Source organism: Choloepus didactylus, chromosome 12, assembly GCF_015220235.1.
Source record: "Choloepus didactylus isolate mChoDid1 chromosome 12, mChoDid1.pri, whole genome shotgun sequence".
Taxonomy (NCBI): domain Eukaryota; kingdom Metazoa; phylum Chordata; class Mammalia; order Pilosa; family Megalonychidae; genus Choloepus; species Choloepus didactylus.
This window is the reverse complement of record NC_051318.1, coordinates 69,448,583-69,475,682: the sequence shown is the minus strand read 5'-3', so window position 1 is coordinate 69,475,682 and position 27,100 is coordinate 69,448,583.

The window sequence follows — 27,100 nt, the reverse complement described above, 5'->3', positions numbered from 1 at the left end:
AGATTCTCCTTGCTTTCATGGAGTTTACTATAGCAGGACAAAATCAACAATTAACAGGTAAATATATGTGCAATTACATTGTTAAAATTTAAGAAAATTGAAATGAATGTATTTAATAGGATTATGAATTTCTAACTTCAGTTTTCATGTGATGCTGCCATTTGTTGAGGTTAGTATGAATAGTTTTTTAGGAGGAACATGATGTTTGGAACATTCTGTTCAATTAGCAAGGGGGGTGAGCTACCCAAGTCAATATGTCTAGTAGCAAGTTCGATAAATGTGTCTAGTGCAAATATCAAGATTTTTGATGGAGATATCTGTGCAAATATGAGTTACCACCATGTATGTGTCAGACAAATCTATGTGAATAACTGATATCACCTAAAACAGTAGAGAGAGAGAAAAGGGGTGAAGGAGTGGTCAGAGAGTGGCAAGAGAAAAAACACAAATGGTTGGAGTTACTGAGTCCAGAGAGGAGAGTATTGCATAAGGAAGGAACAGTCAACCCTGTCAAAGACAACTGCAACAATGAGTAAAATTTATTCATTTGACAAATATTACGGTCCCATTATGTGTCAGGCACAGTTCTAGGCACCTATGATAAACCAGTGAAGAAATGAGAGATTCTTCCCTGGTGAGGTTTTCCTTCCATCATGGGAAAAAACATAATAAATAATAAAAATATTATATGAATTACCAAGTATTTTGGAATGGGAAAATGCTATGAAAAATAAAGGCAGAGTCAATATGGCATTTTGAGAGTAGTAAGACATGAGGTCGGGGAGCTAATATTGGCTTTCACTTTATGTTATGTGTTTGACTTGTACTTTGAGGGATTTGATCTGGTAACTGTTGAGAAACTAAACTGTATCGGGACAAGTGTGAAAGCAATGTTTGCATTTAGGAAGCTAATTATATGGTCTAGAAGAGAAATGATTATGGTTTTGACCAGAGTGCGTAGGATAAAAGGTGGTTTGCTTCTGGGCATATTTTGAAAGAAGAACCAAGGGGTTTTCAGCCAAATTGAATGAAAGCAGTGGGAGAAAGAAACAAGTCAGGGGTGGCCCTGAGTGATTTGACCTGAGCAGCTGGATGGGAAGTCATCAACTGAGCTATGAAAGTCTGAGGATGGAGGAAGTTTTGCTGGGTAACTTTGGGAGTTGAAACTTGGACTTGCCAAGTTTAAGATGTTGTTTAAATGTCCAATTGGAGGCACTGTGGAAAAAGTTGGAAATATAAGTCTAGATCACTAAAGAAAAAAATGGTCTAGAGATATAAATGTGGAAGTTTTAATCATTTATGATACTGTTTAAATACATAAGAATGGATGTGATTGTTTAGAGAAGACTGTAGATAGAAACGAGGTCTTGGGGCATTGCAATTTTGAGCTGGAAGGAAGATAGGAGTTACAAAAGATATTTTTTGATCTGGTTACATGTGAGATGGTGCTGATCTATATGTCAGAGAGAAAGATGCTCAGCCACAAAGTAAGCAGCAAGACAATAGGAAAAGTAATGATAGACCATAATACACATTAATATACATTTCATATTCTCAAGAACCCTAGTAATGAATTTTAAATTTTCTTCATTTTAAGGTACATACATTTACCCAAGAACATACAAACTGATTAAGTGACTGATATATACCAATAAATATTTAACTACTGGGCAGTGGTATAATCGGGCATTTATATGTACTTATTCACTAAATAATTACTTGTGTTTGTTGACTGAATAAAAATATATAGGACTTTTTTGCTTGGGAATTTAAAAGCATAGCCTATAAAATTTGAATTGCATCTCAGAACTTCTGGTTAGCATTAAGGTCCCATTAACTAGTATCACTTACCTGGTATTACTTTGCAATGCGTTCTTATTTGATTTTTCTTTGCTAAATAACAGCTTCTGATTTTCATCTTTTTTTTAAAATACATTTTATTCTTCTTCACCTAGAGTCTTTCCCATTCTCGATATTAAGCAATTTTCTATAATCCTCCCAACTCTCAGTTATGTCCACTGTTCTTTATTTTGATTCCTAAAAGTGTTTTATACACATATAAATAAAATTTGTAATAAAATAGATTTATTACAGATTTTACACACATATAAATAAATCTGTAATAAAATAGATTCTAGAACAGAGTAGGGAAACAAAGAAGTAAAATGAGGGATGCTGTGGTATATGTGTGTGAGAGAGTGTATGATAATATAATGTAAGATAATGTGCATTTAACCATAAAAAAGAAAAAAAATTAGGTGAGAAAGAAAATGAGCAAATAGATGACTACACAACATGCCAGTAGTTATAAATTTCTACTGAATAAATCTTGTGTATAAGTTTTGTGTATAAGTTTATAAGTTTGACTCTTGGGATTGTTGATACTAAATTTTATTTTATAATGATTGTGATTATATTTGTCATGCAACATAGCAGTGTTTTGATTATTATTTGCATGTTATTCAAAATGTAAATGTAACTGCTTTAGTCAGGGTTCTCCAGAGTAACAGAACTGACGGGATATGTAAATATTAGGAGATTTACTAAAAGAATTGGCTTACATGATAATGGAGACTGACAGTTCCAAATTCCATAGTGCAGGCTACAGGTTGGAAATCACTGGTGTCTTTCAATTCTCCAGGAGAAGTTGGCTGGCTGAGGTGGAGATAGAAATCATCAGTTCTCCCTTTAAGGTCATCAACTAATAGGATGAGACTTCTCTCATTCCTGAAAGGAATCTCCTTTGTTGATTGTAGAAGTAATCATCATAGATTCAATCAACCAACCAATGATTTAAATCCATGAAATATTCTCACAGTAACAATGAACCCAGAACTTGCTTGAACAAACAACTAAACAATACAACCAAGCCAAGTTCACACATGAAATTAACCATCATAATTCCACCCCTTGTCAACTTGGCACCCAGACATATTTCCTTACACTACACTTATTCTCTATATAAAGACAATGAACATGGTCATACTTTCACATAACATAATCCAATGTCCTGTGTAAAATAAAAAAATGTGCTAACCATTTCTCCAGAAGAGGATTCAAGTCCTTGGGAAATAGTCACTCTTAAAACATGACACCCTGTAACTTAAATAATATGACAGAAAATTATATATATATATAAATGATAAGGGGATAAAAGAGGTAAAAAAAGTAAAGGTATTTGCTTTATGTATGTATACCAACATATTCATAACAAAAAAAGAAATCTTCATGATCATTTCAGTCCTTGTTTCTGCAACTAATCATGTGGTTGTAGCTCATATTTATAACTGCTGTTTTCCACTACCCATTTCATTTTCCCTTTACCTGCAGCAAGCACTTCACCTGGTTGTGGTTCTTTTCCTGGTGGGGTACTGAAACCTTCATTCCTGAAGGATCTGGGCCATTAGTAGTCCTGCCTGAATTGAGCTGTTGCACTTTTTCTTTGACTTTAATCACAAGATATGGTAGTATTAAGAGAAAATCTAGGGGATCCCCTGTAGTCCAGGCAAACTCTTCCTCCATCGTGTAGTAGCAACCCTATTTCCCCTTGATAATCAGTATCAATCTCCTCAGTCAGTTCAGTAATTTCCTTCTTTGCCTGTTGCTTCAGAGGAATGAGGAGCCAAAGTGGCCAGATGGCAGTCTTAATTTCCAGTTCAATGGTATAAGCCTCCTGATGGAAGCATCCCTTTTGGAACTAAGACCTGTTGACCAGAAGAGCTTAAGGTCACAGGAACAGGAAGCAAAAAATTTTCTTGTGGATCAATGAGGATAAAGTGAGTGGTGCCACCTGACTCCCGAACCCATGAATCCTGGCGATGGGAGAAACAGCAGCATATTGGACACTGATTTGGAGCATATACAGCCCCCTGGAGACATTGCCCCAGCTCTGAAAGGTATTGCCACCCAGCTGGCATTGTAACAGTGTCTTCAGAAGGCATCCCACTATTTTACCAATTTAGTGTTTCAGGATAATGGGGAACATGGTAACATCAGTGAATTCCAGGAGCATGTGTCCATTCCCCCCTTCATTCACTATGAAGTGGGTTCCTTGATCAGAAGCAATGCTGTGTGAAGACATTCTGTAAGTGCAGGCATGGCAGTATTGGAAGAAGTATTGCATTCAGGGAAGGCAAATATGTATCCAGAATATATGTCTATTACAGTAAGAACAAAACACTTCCCCTTTCATGATGAAAGTGGTTCAATGTAACTGATCTGCCACTAGGTAGCAGGCTGATCACCTTGGGGAATGGTGGTATATTGGGGACTGAATATTGGGCTCTACTGCTGGGAGATTAGGCACTCCACAGTGATTGCAGCCATGTTGGCTTTGGTGAGGGAAATTCCATGTTGCTGATCCCATGCATAACCTCCATCTCCATCACTATGAACATTTTGCTCTTGAGCCCACTGGACAATGACAGGAGTGGCTGGGAAAAGAGGCTGACTGGTATCCAAAGAACAAGCCTTCTTATCCACTTGGTAATTAAAGTCCTCCTCTGCTGAAATCACCTTCTGATGAAAATTCACATAGGACACAAATATTTTCATGTTTTTGCCCATTAAGAAAAGTCTATCCACATCTTTCCCAGACTTCTTTGTCACTAATTTTGCAATCATGTTCTTTTCAAGTCCCTGACCAACCAGCCAAACAATTGGCCTCAACCTATAAATGAGTATATAAATGCTTTTCTGGCCGTTTTCTCCTTCCAAGCAAAATGAACAACTAGGTGCTCTACTTGAAGTTGTGCCTACTGGGAGGATTTCCTAGTTTAAAAATAATGGCCTTTCATGCTTATGCAAATCAGGAAATTTCTCATTTTTCTTTATAGGTATTTTAACTGAGACCTTTATAACCAAGATAAATAATGCCAAAGCTTAGTGAAGAAATGTGATTCACAATAAATATTAAACAACAAGATAATAATGGTAACGATTTTTCTTTGAGGACAGCTTTTGAATTTTTGATTCATACAAACTATTAGCTTGAGGCCTTAATAGAGTATTGATTGCATATAAAAGCTCTAAATAGCAATGAAGTGATCTTCACTAATGAAAAATATCACGAGAGAGTTGCTAATTAAAGTTGTAATTTATTATCATAAAAATGAATGTTATTGCTATAATTTATGATCACTATTCCTAAATAACTAACTGTGATTGTGATCAATAAGTATTGACTAATAGAACTGAGTTGGCTGCACTTTATTCCAAGTATGCAATCCAGGACATACTTGTAAACAGCAAAATTGTCTTTCTTTAAGTAATGCATTGTGTTAGTAAAAATAAAATAAAGTAAAATAAAATAAAATATAAACTAAAATGCATGTACAATTAAAAGTAACTAATTTAACTATTGATATTCTTTTCTAATGGAATTAAAATATTTAAATTGTGAATTATAATTTCATATCCAAGAGTCAATTTATATATTCAAATAAGTCCAGAGGAGTATAATGGGGATTAGTAGAAAATATGCTTTGACATGTGAAATCTCAGAAAAGAAAACACATTTTAAATGTGTTATTGGTTGGTAAGGAAAGAGGATCAGCCATTTCCTATTGTTAGCTTATGATTGGATCATCTTTGTATTCATTCTTAGTTCGGAATTCATTCATTTGCAAATGAGAGTAAAGACTACTCTAATTTTATTCATATCACTATTTTTTCTTGACAAGTATTTATTGAGTACTTCCTATGTGCTGGACATTGTGCTAGATGTTGAGGAAATTGTTTATCAATGTCTTAAAATGTCTCGAGGCTGAGTAAAAATAGGAGAATAGTGGAAGCAGGGTTGTTTTTGCCCTCTAATAGACAAAGTTTCAAATATCAGGGTCACTGTGTGACCCTTATCTGTTATTTAACCTAACTATTTCCCTTTATATCTCTAGAGCTTAGTCCAGTCAGGCAGAGCAAGCACTCAATATGTATTTGATAATAGATGAGCAAATGAACAAATAAAAGAAAGAATGAATGAAAGGCTATTATTCACCTGAAATCATTTAAGCATATTTATTAGGGGACATTTATGTATGGTGGTATAAAATATAGATATGAAGATAATATGTACATTACATATATGCACATTAATTGTTGCTCTTCTTATAGGAATATATTTTGTCTGATTTTACAACTTGTTCTTACATGCAACACAACTTATGTTTTTCTATATTCATAGAACAGATGTACCCTAACCTTTTTAATGACTACATAATGTCCCACAGTATGGATATACTAACATCTTTAACCATCTCTTTTGATGGATTATTTCCAATTTTTTGACATTAGTAATGACGCTATTTTTAATAACTTTGTATGTATTTGCAAGGACTATATTTTTGATTTATAAAGAGGAACAGTTGGATCAGAGGTATGCAAATTATATTCTTTATTGGTGCTGCCAAATCAAACTCCAAAATATGTTTATAACTTCCAGCCTTTTAAAATGTGTATAAATGTGTGTTTGTATGTGTATATATGTATCTGTTTATATACATATTTATACTTATATTTATATATATGTATAAATGTACATATAAATGTGCTTATATAGAGAGAGACAAAGGAAAGATATACACAGACATGATAATTATGAATGTGTATAATGTACATATAATACACGTTATAAATATATATAAAGAAATGGATGTTCCTTTAAGAAAGTGATGTGCACAAACTGTTTAAAGAATAGATAAAATAAATGTGAAAGAATGTGAAATTACCCATTAATAGGTTGGGGTTTAGAGATGGTGTAAAAATAGGGGTTGTCTTTTGTATCTGTTACTTTGTAAGAAAAAATTACAACCCTTACCATCTTCTCTCTTCTTCAGTCTTTCTTTTTTGTCCCTTCACTTTTCTTATTTCCATCCCTTCACTTCCTGTTCTCGCACACAGACCCCAGCATCTGAGGAGCAGGTCTTTGGGTGTCTGGACTGCCTTGCCTAAAGCCCAAGAATGTGGGCCATGTGAGGGGGTCTGTGTGGCTGCCTGGTGGGCCCTGTGTCTCAGATGTCTGAGGAAGAAAGGTAATGGTTGGGAGGGGTTTGAATGGCAAAGAAAACAGGGCCAGTGGGAAGCAAGTGGTGGGCAGAGGAAGTGCTTGAAATGTTTGAGAAATTGATTACATTGAGCAAATAGATAAATATGTTGATAATAGCAGCTAGTGATAGGTTTAAAATAAATTTTTAAAACATTTTACATTTGACATGCGTGTACTGAATTGAAATCTGATGAAAACAATGACTAAATTAAAGTCGACATAGCAACATATCTTTGTCCACTCCCCTCAACAAGTGGAAAACCAACGAGAATGCTTTCTATGGATCAAAGACAAACTCTAAGAATCAAAATCAAGATGGAAGGAAAGCTTTATCTGGTTTTATTGATGATCCAGGGCAAAGTTGGTCCAGGAGGACACTGGTCTGGTCTCACCGGCCCACAAGGCTAGCTGGAGCAACTGGCTTATAGGGGCCTGTGCCTGTGCTCTACCCTCTGGTGCTACTTCTTATAACAAAAACACTTTTAAACAGCACAATGCAAAGCAGTAACACAACAGACAGCAAAAGAGAAGAAAAGGAATGGACTGATTCCACCAAGGATGCCAAACAAATGTGAATCAAAAACAAAATCTAGGTACCAAATTTAGAATCCAAGGAACCTGACAAGCTGCAAGCAGCCAGGCACAAGGGGCCTCTGGGGTACTACTTCAGGTTAAAACTGGGAACTGCATTCATGGGCACTGCAGACTGCATCTTGCTGGAGCCTCTAAAGATAACTGCTTTAGTGGATGGATATTGGAGCATTGGCTCAAGAGTCAGTCTCACTAATGAATCTCTAATGAGTTAGTCACCAAAACAAAAGTCTGGGTGAGAGATCCAGGGATCCAGAGATCTGGGCCCCCAGTTAGGAATCTGATCCTATCCAAGTCACAGGCAGCATTAATTGTCAAAGAAAAAATCCCACCAGGCAATTTGAAACCAGCAAGGAGGACATTATTCAAAGTCATATGTAGTAGAGAAGAGAGACTAGAAAGCCATGGTGTGTGAGAGAGAGAGAAAAAGAGAGAGAGAGACGAGAAAGCTATCAAAATAGGAGCAAGAGAGAGAAGGTTCAGCTTGTCTGAAGCAGAGGGCAGGAGAATTTTTAAGGGCTGAGGTGAGCTAATGGAGAGTATTGGAAGGGGAGGTCAGGCTGTAGGGTGTGTCCATTACAGGGTGTTATCTTCTGAGTTTCCTGTTAAAGCCAGGAGGAGTATGTTCTATATGGATTCCATAGGGGCCAAGGTGAGGGAGGTCAGTGACCTAGAGACAAGAAGAAGCCTGACTAAAATTTAGGCAAGGAAGAATAAGTTAAGGCTGCTTTGGTGTAACACATGGGGTGGGGGATTTCTTAACCCATGCTTTTTCCAGAATCATACGGTTCAGGTAAAATTGAACATTGTTAATAGTTTATGTAGTAGGTTGGAGGAATAAAGTTGGGTTTTGGTTGTCACTGGAGAAAAAGCTGTAGCTGTTAATTTTTTTTAAGGTTGCACTGTTTCTGTTTTTAATCTATGATCAGGAATGATGATGGAGTGATCTGGTTTTGATCTTGTTCCAGGGTGGTCATGAAGAGTCCTTGTCTGATGTTGATACTCTGTGAAATTGTTTATGCTCAGCAAAGGATGCTATGGCTTAGTAGGCAGCAACCAGGCCAGAGGTGACAGCTCTGAAGTTTGTTTATTTATTTAATACAGGAATAAAATCCACAATGTTTAAGAGAAGCATGAGAAGAACATCATCAGAAAAGATATTTCAAAGACTTCCTGAAGGGTAAATGATGAAAGAGAGTAATTGCTATAGTAGAGGTCTAAGGTGGACTGAAGGAGACATGATAAGGCAAGAAAAGAATCTGTGAACCCCTAGAGAAGGCTGGGCTTGGACCTTATAGATTTAAAGTAAGAGTACTACAGTAGGTCAAAATATAATGCTTTCTAAAAACCTATATGGAGAACTGATGGCCTTTTCAATCTTTTTTTTTTAAGCCCATACAGATTTAAAGCAGCCAGGCATCTACCGATCAAACAAAACAAAGATTCCTCTCTAGAAAAAACTGAATGATGTAGAGAAAATGCATTCACTTACTGGCATGGGGTGAGAAGGCAGGCAAGGCAATGTCAGGGAATTGACAGACTCCCACAATAAATCGATACCTACAGATGGACATTTGCCACCCAGGAACTCACACTAGTCAATAAATTCCCAATCCCTGTTTTTTTTTTTTTTAAAGTTATATTTACACTATTCTGTAGTCTATTAAGTGTGTCATAACATTATGTCTAAAAATCAATGTACATATCTTAATTAAAATGTGACACAGAGACATGAAGTGAGCACATACTGTTGTAAAAATGACACTGACAGACTTGCTTGATGCAGGGTTGCCACAAACCTTCAATTTGTAAAAAACGCAATAACTGCAAAGCGTAAGAAAGTGAAGTGCAATAAAATGAGGTATGCCTGTATTATAATTATTGAAAAAAGCCTTATTCTTTCTAAATTTGACAAAGAAAATATTCTATATTTCACTCAGAAAAAACTAAATTAAGGTATTTTTTAGCTTGATTGTGGCTCTGAGTTTATTTTATAGAGTTGTTTTTCTCCCCATGAGTCAGTGACCTTCAGTTAAAAAAACGTTTCCATTCCCTTCCAGTTACTCTTTTTTTTTATCTTCATTTTATTGAGATATATTCACATACCACGCAGTCATACAAAACAAATCGTACTTTTGATTGTTCACAGTACCATTACATAGTTGTACATTCATCACCTAAATCAATCCCTGACACCTTCATTAGCACACACACAAAAATAACAAGAATAATAATTAGAGTGAAAAAGAGCAATTGAAGTAAAAAAGAACACTGGGTACCTTTGTCTGTTAGTTTCCTTCCCCTATTTTTCTATTCATCCATCCATAAACTAGACAAAGTGGAGTGTGGTCCTTATGGCTTCCCCACTCCCACTGTCACCCCTCATAAGCTACATTTTTATACAACTGTCTTCGAGATTCATAGGTTCTGGGTTGTAGTTTGACAGTTTCAGGTATCCACCACCAGCTACCCCAATTCTTTAGAACCTAAAAAGGGTTGTCTAAAGTGTGCGTAAGAGTGCCCACCAGAGTGACTTCTCAGCTCCTTTTGGAATCTCTCTGCTACTGAAGCTTATTTCATTTCCTTTCCCATCCCTCTTTTGGTCAAGAAGATGTTCTCTGTCCCACGATGCCAGGTCTACATTCCTCCCCGGGAGTCATATTCCACGTTGCCAGGAAGATTCACTCCCCTGGGTGTCTGAGCCCACGTAGGGGGGAGGGCAGTGATTTCACCTTTCAAGTTGGCTTAGCCAGAGAGAGAGGGCCACATCTGAGCAACAGAGAGGCATTCGGGAGGAGGCTCTTAGGCACAACCATAGGGAGGCCTAGCTTCTCCTTTGCAGCAACCGTCTTCCCAAGGGTAAAACCTACGGTAGAGGGCTCAACCCATCAAACCACCAGTCCCCTATGTCTGTGGTCATGTTAGCAACCATGGAGGTGGGGTAGGCCAATACCCCTACATTCTCCACAGGCTCCTAAAGGGGGCACTACATCTTTTTTTCCTTGTTTTCCTTTTTTTTTTTTTTAACTTTCCCTTCTTTTTTAAATCAACTATATGAAAAAAAAAATTAAAAAGAAAACAAACATACAATAAAAGAACATTTCAAAGAGACCATAACAAGGGAGTAAGAAAAAGACAACAAACCTAAGATAACTGCTTAACTTCCAACATGTTCCTACTTTACCCCAAGAAAGTTACCTAATATAGCAACATTTCTGTGAACTTGTTCCTACTATATCCATCAGAAATTAACAGACCATAGTCATTCCTGGGCATCCCCAGAACGTTAAATAGCTTATCTGTTCTTCTTGGATTATTGTTCCCCCTTCTTTAATTGCTCTCTATTGCTAGTTCCCCTACATTCTACATTATAAACCATTTGTTTTACATTTTTCAAAGTTCACATTAGTGGTAGCATATAATATTTCTCTTTTAGTGCCTGGCTTATTTCGCTCAGCATTATGTCTTCACGGTTCATCCATGTTGTCATATGTTTCACGAGATCGTTCCTTCTTACTGCCGCGTAGTATTCCATCGTGTGTATATACCACATTTTATTTATCCACTCATCTGTTGAAGGACATTTGAGTTGTTTCCATCTCTTGGCAATTGTGAATAATGCTGCTATGAACATTGGCATGCAGATATCTGTTCGTGTCACTGCTTTCCGATCTTCTGGGTATATACCGAGAAGTGCAATCGCTGGATCGAATGGTAACTCTATATCTAGTTTTCTAAGGAACTGCCAGACTGACTTCCAGAGTGGCTGAACCATTATACAGTCCCACCAACAATGAATAAGAGTTCCAATTTCTCCACATCCCCTCCAGCATTTGTAGTTTCCTGTTTGTTTAATGGCAGCCATTCTAATCAGTGTGAGATGGTATCTCATTGTGGTCTTAATTTGCATCTCTCTAATAGCTAGTGAAGCTGAACATTTTTTCATGTGTTTCTTGGCCATTTGTATCTCCTCTTCAGAGAACTGTCTTTTCTTATCTTTTGCCCATTTTATAATTGGGCTGTCTGTACTATTGTCATTGAGTTGTAGGATTTCTTTATATATGCAGGATGTCAGTCTTTTGTCAGATACATGGTTTCCAAAATTTTTTTCCCATTGAGTTGGCTGCCTCTTTACCTTTTTGAGAAATTCCTTTGAGGTGCAGAAACTTCTAAGCTTGAGGAGTTCCCATTTATCTATTTTTTCTTTTGTTGCTTGTGCTTTGGGTGTAAAGTCTAGGAAGTGGCCGCCTAATACAAGGTCTTGAAGATGTTTTCCAACATTATCTTCTAGGAGTTTTATGGTACTTTCTTTTATATTGAGATCTTTCGTCCATTTTGAGTTAATTTTTGTGTAGGGGGTGAGGTAGGGGTCCTCTTTCATTCTTTGGATATGGATATCCAACTCTCCCAGCCCCATTTGTTGAAAAGACCATTATGACTCAGTTCAGTGACTTTGGGGGCCTTATCAAAGATCAGTAGGCCATAGATCTGAGGGTCTACCTCTGAATTCTCAATTCGATTCCATTGATCTATATGTCTATCTTTGTGCCAGTACCATGCTGTTTTGGCAACTGTGGCTTTGTAATAAGCTTCAAAGTCAGGTAGTGTAAGTCCTTCCACTTCGTTTTTCTTTTTTAGAGTGTCTTTAGCAATTCGAGGCATCTTCCCTTTCCAAATAAATTTGATAACTAGCTTTTCCAAGTCTGCAAAGTAGGTTGTTGGAATTTTGATTGGGATTGCATTGAATCTGTAGATGAGTTTGGGTAGAATTGACATCTTAATGACATTTAGTCTTCCTATCCATGAACATGGAATATTTTTCCATCTTTTAAGATCCCCTTCTATTGCTTTTAGTAGAGTTATGTAGTTTTCTTTGTATAGGTCTTTTACATCTTTGGTTAAGTTTATTCCTAGGTACTTGATTTTTTTAGTTGCTGTTGAAAATGGTATCTTTTTCTTGAGTGTTTCTTCAGTTTGTTCATTTCTAGCATATAGAAACATTACTGACTTATGTGCATTAATCTTGTATCCTGCTACTTTGCTAAATTTGTTTATTAGCTCTAGTACCTGTATCGTCGATTTCTCAGGGTTTTCTAGATATAAGATCATATCACCTGCAAACAATGACAGTTTTACTTCTTGTTTTCCAATTTGGATGCCTTTTATTTCTTTGTCTTGCCGGATTGCCCTGGCTAGCACTTCCAGCACAATGTTGAATAACAGTGGTGACAGCGGTCATCCTTGTCTTGTTCCTGATCTTAGAGGGAAGGCTTTCAGTCTCTCACCATTGAGTACTATGCTGGCTGTGGGTTTTTCATATATGCTCTTTATCATGTTGAGGAAGTTTCCTTCAATTCCTACCTTTTGAAGTGTTTTTATCAAAAATGGATGTTGGATTTTGTCAAATGCTTTTTCAGCATCTATTGAGATGATCAATTGATTTTTCCCTTTTGACTTGTTAATGTGTTGTAATACATTGATTGATTTTCTTATGTTGAACCATCCTTGCATGCCTGGAATGAACCCCACTTGGTCATGGTGTATGAATTTTTTAATGTGTTTTTGGATTCGATTTGCAAGTATTTTGTTGAGGATTTTTGCATCTATATTCATTAGGGAGATTGGCCGGTAGTTTTCCTTTTTTGTAGCACCTTTGGTTTGGGTATTAGATTGATGTTAGCTTCATAAAATGAGTTAGGTAGTGTTCCATTTTCTTCAATGTTTTGAAAGACTTTGAGTAAGATTGGTGTCAGTTCTTTCTGGAAAGTTTGGTAGAATTCCCCTGTGAAGCCATCTGGCCCTGGGCATTTATTTGTGGGAAGATTTTTGTGACTGATTGGATCTCTTTGCTTGTGATGGGTTGGTTGAGGTCTTCTATTTCTTCTCTGGTCAGTCTAGGTTGTTCATATGTTTCCAGGAAATTGTCCATTTCTTCTACATTATCCAGTTTGTTGCCATACAGTTGTTCATAATATCCTCTTATAATTTTTTTAATTTCTTCAGGATCTGCAGTTATGTCACCTTTTTCATTCATTATTTTGTTTATATGGGTCTTCTCTCTTTTTGATTTTGTCAGTCTAGCTAGGGGCTTGTCAATCTTGTTGATCTCAAAGAACCAACTTTTGGTGATATTTATCCTCTCTATTGTTTTTTTGTTCTCTATGTCATTTATTTCTGCTTTAACCCTTGTTATTTTTTTTCTTCTACTTGGTTTAGGATTGGTTTGCTGTTCATTTTCTAGCTTCTTCAGTTGATCCATTAGTTCTTTGATTTTGGCTCTTTTTCCTTTTTAATATATGCGTTTAGTGCTATAAATTTCCCCCTTACCACTGCTTTTGCTGCATCCCATAGGTTTTGGTATGTTGTGTTCTCATTTTCATTCGTCTCTATATATTTAGCAATTTCTCTTGCTATTTCTTCTTTAACCCACTGATTGTTTAGGAGTGTGTTGTTTAACCTCCAGGTATTTGTGAATTTTCTAAGTCTCTGATGGTTACTGACTTCTAATTGTATTCCATTGTGGTCAGAGAATGTGCTTTGAATAATTTCAATCTTTTTAAATTTATTGAGGCTTGTTTTATGTCCCAGCATACGATCTATTCTGGAGAAAGTTCCATGAGCACTAGAAAAGTATGTGTATCCTGGTGATTTGGGATGTAATGTCCTGTATATGTCTGTTAAATCTAATTCATTTATCAGATTGTTTAGGTTTTCAATTTCCTTATTGGTCTTCTGTCTGGTTGATCTATCTATAGGAGAGAGTGATGTGTTGAAGTCTCCCACAATTATTGTGGAAACATCAATTTCTTCCTTTAGTTTTGCTAGTGTTTCTCTCATGTATTTTGTGGCACCTTGATTGGGTTCATAGACATTTACAATTGTTATTTCTTCTTGTTGAATTGCCCCTTTTATTAGTATGTAGTGGCCTTCTTTGTCTCTCAGAACATCCCTGCATTTAAAGTCTATTTTTTCTGAGATTAATATTGCTACACCTGCTTTCTTTTGGCTGTAGCTTGCATGAAATATTTTTTTCCATCCTTTCACTTTCAGTTTCTTTATGTCCCTGTGTCTAAGATGAGTCTCTTGTATGCAACATATTGATGGTTCATTTTTTTTGATCCATTCTGCGAATCTATATCTTTTAATTGGGGAGTTTAATCCATTTACATTCAATATTATAACCATGAAGGCATTTCTTGAATCAGCCATCTTATCCTTTGGTTTATGTTTGTCATATTTTTCCCCTCTGTCTATTAATGTCCTTTATTGTACCCATACCGAATCTCTTTAGTACTGAACCTTTCTCCAAGTCTCTCTGTCCTTTCTTTGTTTCTCTGTCTGTAGGGCTCCCTTGAGTATCTCCAGTAGGGCAGGTCTCTTGTTAGCAAATTCTCTCAGCATTTGTTTGTCTGTGAAAAATTTAAGCTCTCCCTCAAATTTAAAGGAGAGCTTTGCTGGATAAAGTATTCTTGGCTGGAAATTTTTCTCACTCAGAATTTTAAATATATTGTGCCACTGCCTTCTCTCCTCCATGGTGGCTGCTGAGTAATCACTACTTAGTCTTATGCTGTTTCCTTTGTATGTGGTGGATTGCTTTTCTCTTGCTGCTTTCAGAACTTGCTCCTTCTCTTCTGTGTTTGACAGTGTGATCAGAATATGTCTCGGAGTGGGTTTATTTGGATTTATTCTGTTTGGAGTTTGCTGAGCATTTATGATTTGTGTATTTATGTTGTTTAGAAGATTTGGGAAGTTTTCCCCAACAATTTCTTTGAATACTCTTCCTAGACCGTTACCCTTTTCTTCCCCTTCTGGAACACCAATAAGTTTTATATTTGTACGTTTCATATTATCTATCATATCCCTGAAGTCCATTTCAATTTTTTCAATTTTTTTCCCCATTCTTTCTTTTATGCTTTCATTTTCCATTCTGTCATCTTCCAGGTCACTGATTCATTGTTCAACTTCCTCTAGTCTTTTACTATGAGTGTCCAGAATCTTTTTAATTTGGTTAACAGTTTCTTTAGTTTCCATAAGATCATCCATTTTTTTATTTAGTCTTGCAATGTCTTCTTTATGCTCTTCTAGGGTCTTCTTGATATCCTTTGTATCCCATACTATGGTCTCATTGTTCCTCTTTAGTTCTTTGAGTAGCTGCTCTAGGTGCTGTGTCTCTTCTTATCTTTTGATTTGGGTACTTGGGCTTGCGTTATCCATATCGTCTGGTTTTTTTCATATGCTTTATAATTTTCTGTTGTTTTTGGCCTCTTGGCATTTGCTGAACTTGATAGGGTTCTTTTAGGATTTGTAGACCAATTGAAGTCCTTATCTCTAATTTATCAGATCTACCGATTCGTGGAGTACACTTTCTCTAACTAACCAGCAGGTGGTGTCCACAAGCCACCTGTTCTCCACAAGCCAGTTCTCCCCTGCTTAGCCTTTTTGGTGAGTGGGGGAGTGATTCTTGTGGGGTCCAGTTGGTGTACCAAGCTTATGTGTGTAGTTGGTGTTGCCTGCCCTGTATATGGGGCGTGTTTCTCGGCAGTCAGGGAGGGGGGGTGGCTCTAACAATCAAATCTCCCTGGTGATCCTGGAGTTTTAAAGCTGCTGCAATAGTCTAATCCTTCAGTTCAGTCCTGCCACAGTTTGTTTCTGCCACTGACCCACAATTCCTTGGTATTGGCGTATGGCTCCTGAGACTTGCAAGTGGGCCCCTCTTCCAGGCTGTGCACCCCGGGTCCTCTGTTGAGGGATGACTGTGCTATGTCACAGGTGAGTGCCGTCCCCCCAGGGCAGTTCTGGGCTGCTGGTCTGTGTAGGGAGGCTCCCAGTCTGCTGAAATGATGACTGAATGGGGCTTTGTTAATTCACACTGCTCCACCTTCCCAACTCTGGGACAACTAGCTGAGGTTGCAGGGAAGGCTAATGTCCACACCCAGTTTTGTGGTGTGTGCCTGTTATTTGAAGCGCTTCCGTCACACTGGGTTGTGTGGGGCAGCTCTGGGCTATGGGGCTGGCGATGGGCAGGAGTGTTTCCTGTCCACCAGGATGATGGCTGTGAGCAGACACCCCCCTTTTCTTGGGAAGTTGTGGTGTTCAGTGAATTTTCTCAGCCACTGGATTATTGCGTTTTGTCTCAGAGCTCTCTTAGTTCTGCTCTTGTCTTGACCTGCCCAAATTGCAAGTCTTTGAAGCTTTCTGTATTGGGCTTCTTAGAGTAATTGTTTTAGAAAAAGAAAAAAGGATTAAAAAAAAGGGCCCTCCTCAGAGATCTAATGGGTTATTGAAATGCTAAGAGACAAAGCAACCAAGGCCATTAAGGAAAGGTCCACAGGGCAGAAAGATCAGCTTTTCTTCGGGATTTGCATATGCGCCTCAGGCCTGAGCTCTGCCCTTCCCCTTTCTATGTTCACCAGAACTCCAAAAATCCTCCGCTTTTATTTTGGAGTTTTTCGTGTTGTTTTTTTTCTATGCCTGTCTCCTGTCTGCTGGGCTGGCTGCTCTCAGATTCTCTGGTGTCTGGTCTCAGTCTATCTATGGTTGGAGTTTGGATCAGTAGAATGAGTTTCTGATAAGGGCTGCCACTGCAGTTCTCCCTTCTCCTTCCCGGAGCTGACAGCCCCTCCTCCCACAGGACTGAGCCTGGCAGGGAAGGTTGCAGGACCCCTGGCCACAAAAACTTACAGATTTCGCTGATCTCACCAGTTCCACATTTTCATGAGTGTTGTATGAAGTATGCCCAAAGTCAGATTGCTCTGTGGTGTCCAGTCCACGCAGTTCCTGGCTTTCTACCTACTTTCCTGGAGGAGTAACTAAAACATACAGCTCACCAGTCTGCCATCTTGCCAGCAGTCTCCAGTTACTCTTCCCCAATCTCTTTTTAAATGCTTTGTTCTGAACTACAAATTTGGAAACAAACGACGATCAGATATTTTAGAAAAGCTTCCAGGATAAAGGAAGAGGGCTAACCAAAAACAGAACAAAACAAAAACAATCCCCAACACACTGCTGGGTAAGTTAGGGGCACATCTAGCGGCCGTCATCCAGCCCTTGTCTATGCCCCCCTTCTTTTTCTATTGTATGTGGAGGTTTCAGTGTGTTTCCATTCTGTAGCCCATGGGGTATAACGAAGCAGCCTGACCAGATCTTAAACTGGGAACCGGAACAAGCAGCTCCAGCTGCTTATCAGGGCGGGAACTCTCAGTGGCAGGGCCCCTTCCGCCGTGTTGGATGAATACCCCACCCTCACAGCACAGATTTGTCCCTCTACAGTGTGAGGTGGGAGGTGTGGAGCTGCTATCCACCGACCCAGTTGGCCTCTGAGGGAGACTGACCATGATGAGATTTCTTTCCCTGCTCTTTGGGCCCTTTTTGCTGCATAAATAATAAAGCAGTCGTTTGTTAAGAGTATTTGTTGTGCCTGAGCCTGTGTTCCCATGGTGCACTATATAGCAACTCACTCCACAGGCACACAAAAAGAAAAAATAGATATAATTATGCTCACAGATAAAAACAGAAAAAATTTTAATTAGTTCCTCAAAAAGATCCAAAAGGCATCTCTTTTAAGATGCTAAGAACAAGGCAATATTTTTAAAATATCTATATTTATTCATATTTTTCTGAAAGTAGCTATGAGATTTCTGGAGAAGTGACAGATTAATTATTACTTTCAGCAAATAACTGTAGTGATTCCTCTATGCCCCAATTCCTCTTTCCCCTTTGCCCAATTTGTCCCCAGTAGGACTATGCAATGAGAGTCAGACAAGCGAGCTGCCTACTTGACTGAATGCAGGAGTCTGTGACTTTATGTAGGAGCGGGATCTTGGTCTCTCCTCTCATTCTGAGAGAAGACAGAAATTTACCAATTCTCTTTGGGAAGTGAAGGGAAAGATCCCCTTAGAATGTAAAAAATGTCTCCAGGGGAAGATCAAACAAGTCTCTGAGTTTATACCCCAGAAAAGCCTTCTCAGTTCCAGGTCTTATCCACCACCCACCTCCAACCTCTTTGAAATGTAAACACATAGGTCCAGGGAGTTAAATATATTACTACTTATTCTTTAACTTCCAAGGCCTGTTTATTGACCCACATCCCAGGTTTCTTTGCTCATAAAGCTTTCACTACGTAGAAATACCAAACTATTTTTTTTCCACAGCTCCACACAGACAAGAGAGAACAAAAAGGATCTATTTTTATTGTTTTAAAAAATGAAAATATCGTTACATATTTTCATATATAAATAAAATTGGAAAATAATGTTGAGAAAATCCCCCAGAAATTAGGGGGAGAAACAGCAAATACTCAGGAAAAGTTAAGGCTCAGAGGTAATCAATCCACACAGTACAATGCTGATGAAAAGAGTTTCAAGAAGGGAAAAAAAAGTAGCAACAGCAAAGAGGAGGATACTATCAAAGCATTAGAGAAGAGGATTTCTAAGGACCAACTGTCAGAAGTTCTCTTCTGAACTTCCATATTACTTAGATGGAAAAAGAAAAAATATTGACCTAAATTTCTGGTTATTAAAGATAAAGGAAGACTACAAACCTACTGGAGAAAGCAATAAAAAGATCAGGAACAAAAGAACAAAAATAAATACATAATTGTATTTCTCATCAAACTCTAAAAGAATGTAGCTATTTATTCAAAACTTAGAAAAAATAATATTTTTTATTCTCCCAAAATATTTATATGCAACTAAATTAACCAGCAAGTCTGATGTCTGATGCTATACATGTATATGTGTGTGTGTGCGTGTGTATATATATGTAAGAAAGTGTATCTTCCAATGCACCCTTTCTTAGGGTGCTGTATGAGCAGGTGCTTCATTAAAAGGGAATAAAATGTTCAATAAGTTAGCAGAGGGTAACCATATTAAAGTTAGTGGAAACAGTGCTCAAGTTAGATATCTTGAGAAAAATTGGGCTTTGCAAATGGAACATTTGAAAATAAGGATATAATTCGCACTAACAATTGCAAATTACTAGTTATCAATTAAAATAGCCATAACAATGTAAATCATGATTATCAAGTTAATAAAATGCAGTGGTAGCAGTGAAATGGGTGAGAGTATGAAAGCTGAATCTTCATCACTAAAGGAAGTCATGGATAAATCTAAAGTGGATGAAACAACAAAGAGATGCATAAGAATATTAAGAGTTTTAAGCAGGTAAATATTAGAAGAAATTGCTAATGAAGCTGGCATCCTTCCCACTAGGGAGTAGAATTAGGTGTTGGCAACAAATGGTTTTCATGTGGATTCTTTTAGTAAAACTTTAGTTTCATAAACAATATTCATATATTATTTAATTTTTTTACATTCTAAAAATAGCAGGAGAGCATTTAAAGGATTCTGGAACCATATTTACCAAATATGATCAATTTTTAAATTTGAGAGCCTAAGGGATTAAACCTTTAGTTTTCTGCAAAGCTTAACTATCCACTAATAGGAAAAGTTTCACTTTGATCAGAGCCTCTTGATGAAGAGGCAGTCATTAAAAATAATAGGTTTATAACATATAGATGAATTTGTATTCTTAGAGTGTATTCTCAAAACATATAGACTCAAGGTCTCTTCTGACAAAATATGCAAAATCACCATGTTATCCCAGTTTTCCTCAGAAAAGCACTCCCTAGAACCCTATCTAAAGTTTGAGACAATCTAGACGTCTTGTCAGTATTTTTCAGAATCTTTCAGAGAAAATTAACCACACTGGATGCTCCATTTGAATGCTAAATCCATGAAGACAGGAATCTTTGTCTGGTTTTTTTTTTTTTTTTTTTTCATTGTTGCAGCCCCAGCTCTACAACAATGCTTGCTACTTAGGAGACACCATAAATCAGTTTGCTGAGTGAATAAATGGATGAATGAGAAAAATAGAGGAAATTTTGGGGGATATACTTAAAAGTATATCATAATCTTAGAGATTTACAAAACTGTTTAGCATATTAAAGTTCTGAAAATTTTTGCATCATATAAAACTAACATTATACTCAGTTCCCTAAAGAAATATCTTAATACCTATAAAAATCAACAGAAATTTGTGTTCCAAAGAATACATTTTGGCAAACCAAATGATTTATGTAATTCAATATACATCAGACCTCAAACTGACTGTATTTGGGTTAGTTTTACAAACATTAATATTTTTGCATGTTTTTTGTTGTTTAGAAAGACAAATTTCTATTTTAATATCATTATATTTAATTTGTATCATTAGCTAACCTAGAAAACTCAGCATTTCAGGTGGTTGAAATGATTTGCTTTTCCCTGACTGCTTTCCTGTCTTCCTTACTTTAAACTGTCAGGCTAGTTTGAATTTCTGCCTTTCTGATCTCAAGATATTATCCAGAATTAGTTGCCTGATTATTCCCTTTTCCAGAAAGGCTGTTTTTGGTTCTACAGAAATACCCCTTAGCATTCAGCTAATATTCAGTTTGCTAAAGGATTCTCCTGTATTTACTACCTTCAGAGCAGCTACTAAGAGGCACAAAACCCTTTTTTTTTCTTTCTTTTTTTTTTTTCTTTAACATCATTTAAGAGCAGGTCTTGGCTTCTAGGTCCCATGCTGCTCTTTTTCTCTGATTCCAGGGAACTTAACTGGAAATGTTACATACGAATTGACATTGACTGGTTACTCTGTTAGACTTTGTAATGGACTAAGAAAGAGAGGCACGATCTCTACTTCAACTGCTCCACTTCGTAAAAAGGGTAAATCATTGATCTACAGTGAAAAAACATCAAGCACCCAGAAAATCTAATTCACTTAAAAAATTAAAGCTGCATTATTTGTCAGTCAAATCTTACTTCTATTCTGAAAGAAGACTTTATATTTTACTACTACTTTACAAACAATTTTCACAAGTAAAACAATTTGTACATTGACAAAGTAAGTAGTGCTGCCTTTAGCACTTTGGTTAATCTAGGTGTAAAATTATATATATACATAATTATATATATGTATATGCATATATATGCATGTATATATAGTCCCAAATATACACAGGTAGTCCCATCCATGCTTAAATGAGTCCTTAATACAATATATGTGCAGATATTTGTATACACGTATATATATAAAACACATATATATACTTGAATATATTATATATAGACATATCAATCATATGAATTTGCTTAGCTAAGTAAAATATATATACATATTCCTGAAGAAATAGTTTCTATTAGCTTTTACAACATAAGCATATGTAATAAACATGTATCTATATAACATATTGTTAACCATTTTTTCACTTCTATGTTATGCTAGTAAATTAAAAATCATATTAAACCATAAAATTATGCTATTTTATACTCTGTGTTAAGTAATTAAAATTAATTTTGGTATTAAAAATTTAGGAAAAGCCTACTGATATGTGGTAAAGAAATTTTATTAGGCACACAGATTAAGAATATGATTGGTGACAAAATGATAGACCGTGCAGTCTAGTCCAATGGACACTAGCATGATTTCTCTTGTTTTATTGTTTTTGAAATCTAGAGTTGATAATCACTTATTTTCAAACTATAAAATATTTGACCAGCTAGAGACAATGTAGGTGAGGTGGTGTGTTATATTGAAATGAGATTAATCTGGAGAGGATGATACTGAGATCACATTATTAATTCAATTTATGACTAAACAATTGCATCTGCCCCATTAAAACTCTGTTTATACCTCTGTAAATGAATCCAGTTGGAAAGTATCATCAAAATTTGTTTAACACTTAATTCTGATATATCTCAAAATACGTACATTAATAACTCACTATCAATTAGAATATTGTAAACGGTATATTTTTATTTAGCTATGACTAAACTTTCTAGTGAAGGCTTTGACTAGAATTACTTCCTGACTAAACAAATTTAGGAAATCGGTGGACAGGAATGATGCTTTGTCAAGAGAAATTCAAGTAAAAGCTTTAACTGATTATAGAATAAGGATACAGAGTCGGGGAGGGAGAAAGGGACGGAGGGGAGAGGGGGAGAGAGAGAGAGAGAGAGAGAGAGAGAGTTAGTTTTGTATTGCTGTATAACACATTACCACAATCATATTGGCTTACAAGTCACCCACTTATTACCTCACAGTTTCCCTGGGACAGTATACCGGGATCCTCTTCTCAGTTCTCACCAGGCTTAAATGAAGATTAAACTGAGCCTGCAGCTCTCATCTAGAGCTTGAGTCCTCTTCCAAGCTCATACAGGTTTTTGGCAGAATTCAGTTCCTTGCTCTTGAAAGATTGAAGTCCCTGCTTTCAAACTGGCTTTCAACCCAAGGCCGTTCTCAGGGAATAGGGTCATTCAAATCCTTGCCATATGCCTCCACCCCCTCTCACATTTTCAATATTTCTGACTTCAGTAATGATGCAGTCAAGAAGGCTCATCTGACTAGGTCTGACTGAGCCAGATAGTCTCTTTTTTTTTTTATTAAATCAAAAGTCAATTAATTAGTAACTTCATCGGGGAACGATTTTCCATAACATTCACACATTCTGCGTTCACTCAGGGAAACTTTGATCTCTAGGTCCATCAAATCCTATTGGTAGCCCTTGTCAATTTGCAATTTTCTGCTTTTGTCATTATTTGTGCAATTATGTATATGTTGTCTCCACCACTAGATTGTGAACTCCTTGAGAAAAGAGGGCCTGAGTGATTATGCACATAACTGCTTCACCAGAGCTTAATCATATTTTCAATGAGTGAAATAAAAAAAAGAACAAAATAATAGAGAAAATTAAGAAATTTCCATTAAAGTCTCAACAAATACTCACTGGAAAAGCATGTTTATAATTTTTAAAATATTTCTTATTTGATTCTAGTGTAAACATAATATTGGGAGACAATTCTCCCTGGAATTTTGTTTTATTTCTTTTTTTTAGGGGTTCCTTGGAAATATCTAATCTTTAACACATTACTTAATTTAAGATCAAATCCCAGACACCAATCCCTGGATTTCTTGCAAATTCCGAGTCTTCTTAGCAAAGGACATGACAACCTATAATAAAGGTAGAGAACATCTTACTCCCTTTAGACATTTCAGAATAGTGAAAACCTGCTTCCTTTTCCCAAATATGTTTTGCTTATATTATAGAGTAATAAACCTAGAGATGACATCCTCTCCCACCTTACCCACTCCATATGTTTGCTTACATTTTAGGGCAATAAAGCTAGAGACATTTCCCCTTCTTCTCCAGAGAGAATTCTTTGATATTCCAATTTAAATAGATAGTCTCTTAACACCCTCTGCAGAGGAAGTTGCACACATGTACCATTTGCCCCTATATGAGCTCTTAGTCTCATAGCTTTGGGTTTCCTCTCCTGCGATGCAAAACGACTCTCTTCCCACTTGATACCACACATTCATTGCATCTCCCTGTGAGGACTGATGCTACAATGGCTGGTGCTTTAGCTGTGGTAATAAATGCCTGTTTCTCTGATCCAATGATCCGAATTGTGGCAGCTAATTTGTCACCTTGCAAGTAGGGCAAAATCTCTGACCCTTCATGGTTTCCGACTTAACACATAATACATAAAATAATCTACTCAAACAAATATAAGTACCTTTTTTCAAAACATAAGTTATTAATATCACTCTGAACAATATACTTAGATATGTTCTTTCAAGATGCTGTTGTGCCTGGGTTTTAGTTTATGATACTATCCAAAAAAAAAAGAACAAAAACAAAAAGCAAAGCAAAACAAAGAAACAAACAACCATGCATCTATAAATGTGCAAAATTCAACAAATTGTAATTGAACAGAAATGGTATAACCTATTATAGATGTGTATAATATATGCATATATACTAGCACACATGTATGTATATGCATACATATGTGTATATGTTTGTGTATTTGTGATATTGGTGTGTATCACTGTGTATATTTGTGATAAGAAGTAAATATGTGGAATCAATAAATGCTTAAAAAACATTCTATGTTTAATAAATATTTCATTAAGAAATGTCAAGATTTTCTGAAATAGATAGAGCAAGTTCTATAAACCTCTAATATATTCCCAAAATTACAACTATCTTCTAAAAAGCAGAAAATATCCTATCATAAAGCAGAATATAAAAACAATACTAGCTAACAGAAATTATTTATTGTGTGTGAAGCTATGAGAATATTATTACTTGAAACATCTGAGCATAAACAGTATAGCAATCATGATGACAGAAATAAAGCAGAAATAGTGGATTAGATAACTTCTAACTTACTTTTTTATTCTAAGAACATATTTTGGAATTATGTGGTATACTAATGCCACATATTGCATCCTGTATGAAATTATGCCCAAAACTGAACTCAAAATTTGGTCCTTTTACAGGTCTCCCTATCTCAAAGAATAGCACCAATATGCGCTCAGCTCCACAAGCTTAGTAACTCAAGAATCACTCTTTTCCCTCTCCTTCTCCAAATCTAATCTATCATGAAGTTATCACAGGCAAATTCCATAAAACTCATCTACTTCTCTTCATCTTTACTATCTGTTAACCTCATCCAAGATAAAATTGTCTCTTACCTAAATACTAACCTACTTCTATTTGAACCCCAAATTTGATTAATAACTCAGACTTGCAATGTGAGAAAATGCATATTTAAAAGCACTTATGCCAATCTATGAATGACAAAAGTGTTAGAGAATCATTCAATCTAGTACGTACATGTTTATACCAAATGCCCACTCCTAATTAATGTGCCCTCTAGTATATCCTATTCATGCCTTCTTTGGTAGATTGATAGCATACCCTAATTTAGTTCTTAATCTCCATCTTAATCCCCATTCCTATGAACGTAAATCAATTATAAATAGGGACTCTTGAAGATGTTGGTTTTGTTAAGGTGACCCAAATGAATGAAGATAGAACCTAATCAAGATTACTGGAGTTCTTTATAAGCAGAATGAATTAAGACATAGTGAGAAAGAGTCATAGTGATGAACTGGAATCCAGAATTCAATGGAACTGGAAGAGAAAGAAGGGGAAATTGCTACCTGTCATGAGGCAAGGATAAAAGCCAAGGAATCCAGCACCAGAATGCTACAGACTTTGGGAAGAAAGCATCATCTTGACAATGTCTAAATTTCGGTCTTCTACTAGCCTCAAAACCTTAAGCCAATTAATTCCCATTATTTTAGTCAATGCTTTGTGTAGTATTTCTCATAGCAGCCTGACAATCTAAGAAACCATCATTCTTGGGGAAAAAAAGATAAGTATTGGGAGGAAGGAGAAATGTCTGATGAACCTCTTTCCCAAACTCAAAAAAAAGATAACTCTCTTCTTTTTACTATTTTAATGTGCACACATTTGAAAATAAATATGAGTATTATATTCTTCAGAATGGTCCATTTGGATTAGCAGCTTCCAGTGATAATGACTTTAGGCAACTGTGTCTCATAAATTTTATTGAGAAAAAAGTTAGCCCTCTAGATATCTTTAAATGCTATCTTTTTGAAATAGTTCCTAAAGGTTACAAAAGTTCAACCTGAAATATCAAAAGTGACCATGAAATTTCTCATGGCAGCTCTTAATTCATCCCAGAAGTCACAGGTTTTTGTCAAGTTAAAATGATAGTATTGAATCCTCTTTTTTCTTCTTCAGTAAATAACACTGTTGGGAAAATGATCGTCCAGTGATGTCAAAGTCACTGAGGCAGTGAAATGAACTTTATCATTCATATCTAATAGAGAGAGTCACTGATCTGCACTAAAATTAAATCTGCATTTTATTTCTTGGAATGGATGGAATATGAGCAGATGAGCTCCAGCAAATTCAGTTTTGAAAAAGAAAAATAGTTACTTCTACTTCAAAAAGTTTTGAAGGGCAAATAAATTTGATAGAACTTTTTAAAATAATGAGGTGAATGCATAATTGCTGACAATTCCTTTTAACACTAAATTGTATCTACTCAATAAAGTAGTAGCAAAAATTACTTGCAGTTTACTTTTCTCTTCTCTTGAATTAATTAAACCACCCAGTAGGACAATTACACTTCATATGCTCTTGCAGTTAGCTGTGACCATGTAGCCAATTTCTGACTAATGGGATAGAAACAGAAGTGTCATGTGTCATCTGATAGTCATTTCTTTAAAAGACAGCTGACACTGGTCCTTTCCTAGTCAGGTCAACATAAAAAGCTGTTCTTGACTAATCCAAATGATGGAGTCAAAGGAAGAGATATTTTTCTTGAAGTGAAGTGTTATTCCTGAAGGAGGGCAAGAAACAAGGAGGGAAAGGAAAGAGAGAGAGAGAGAAAGAGAGAGAGAGAATGAATGAGCACTGTTATATTTCCAATAGCTTCAGAACATGTGGAATGGCATACAGAAAGAAGTTTGGTTAGATAAGGCAATTGTCAATTTCTTAAGTGATTTATTATATCTTGGCAAAGAGAAATAAAACTTGATTAATAATTACCACTGTTTTTTGAAAGATGTTTTTCTCCAAATAGCCTTTGCAAAAACAAACAATTAAAA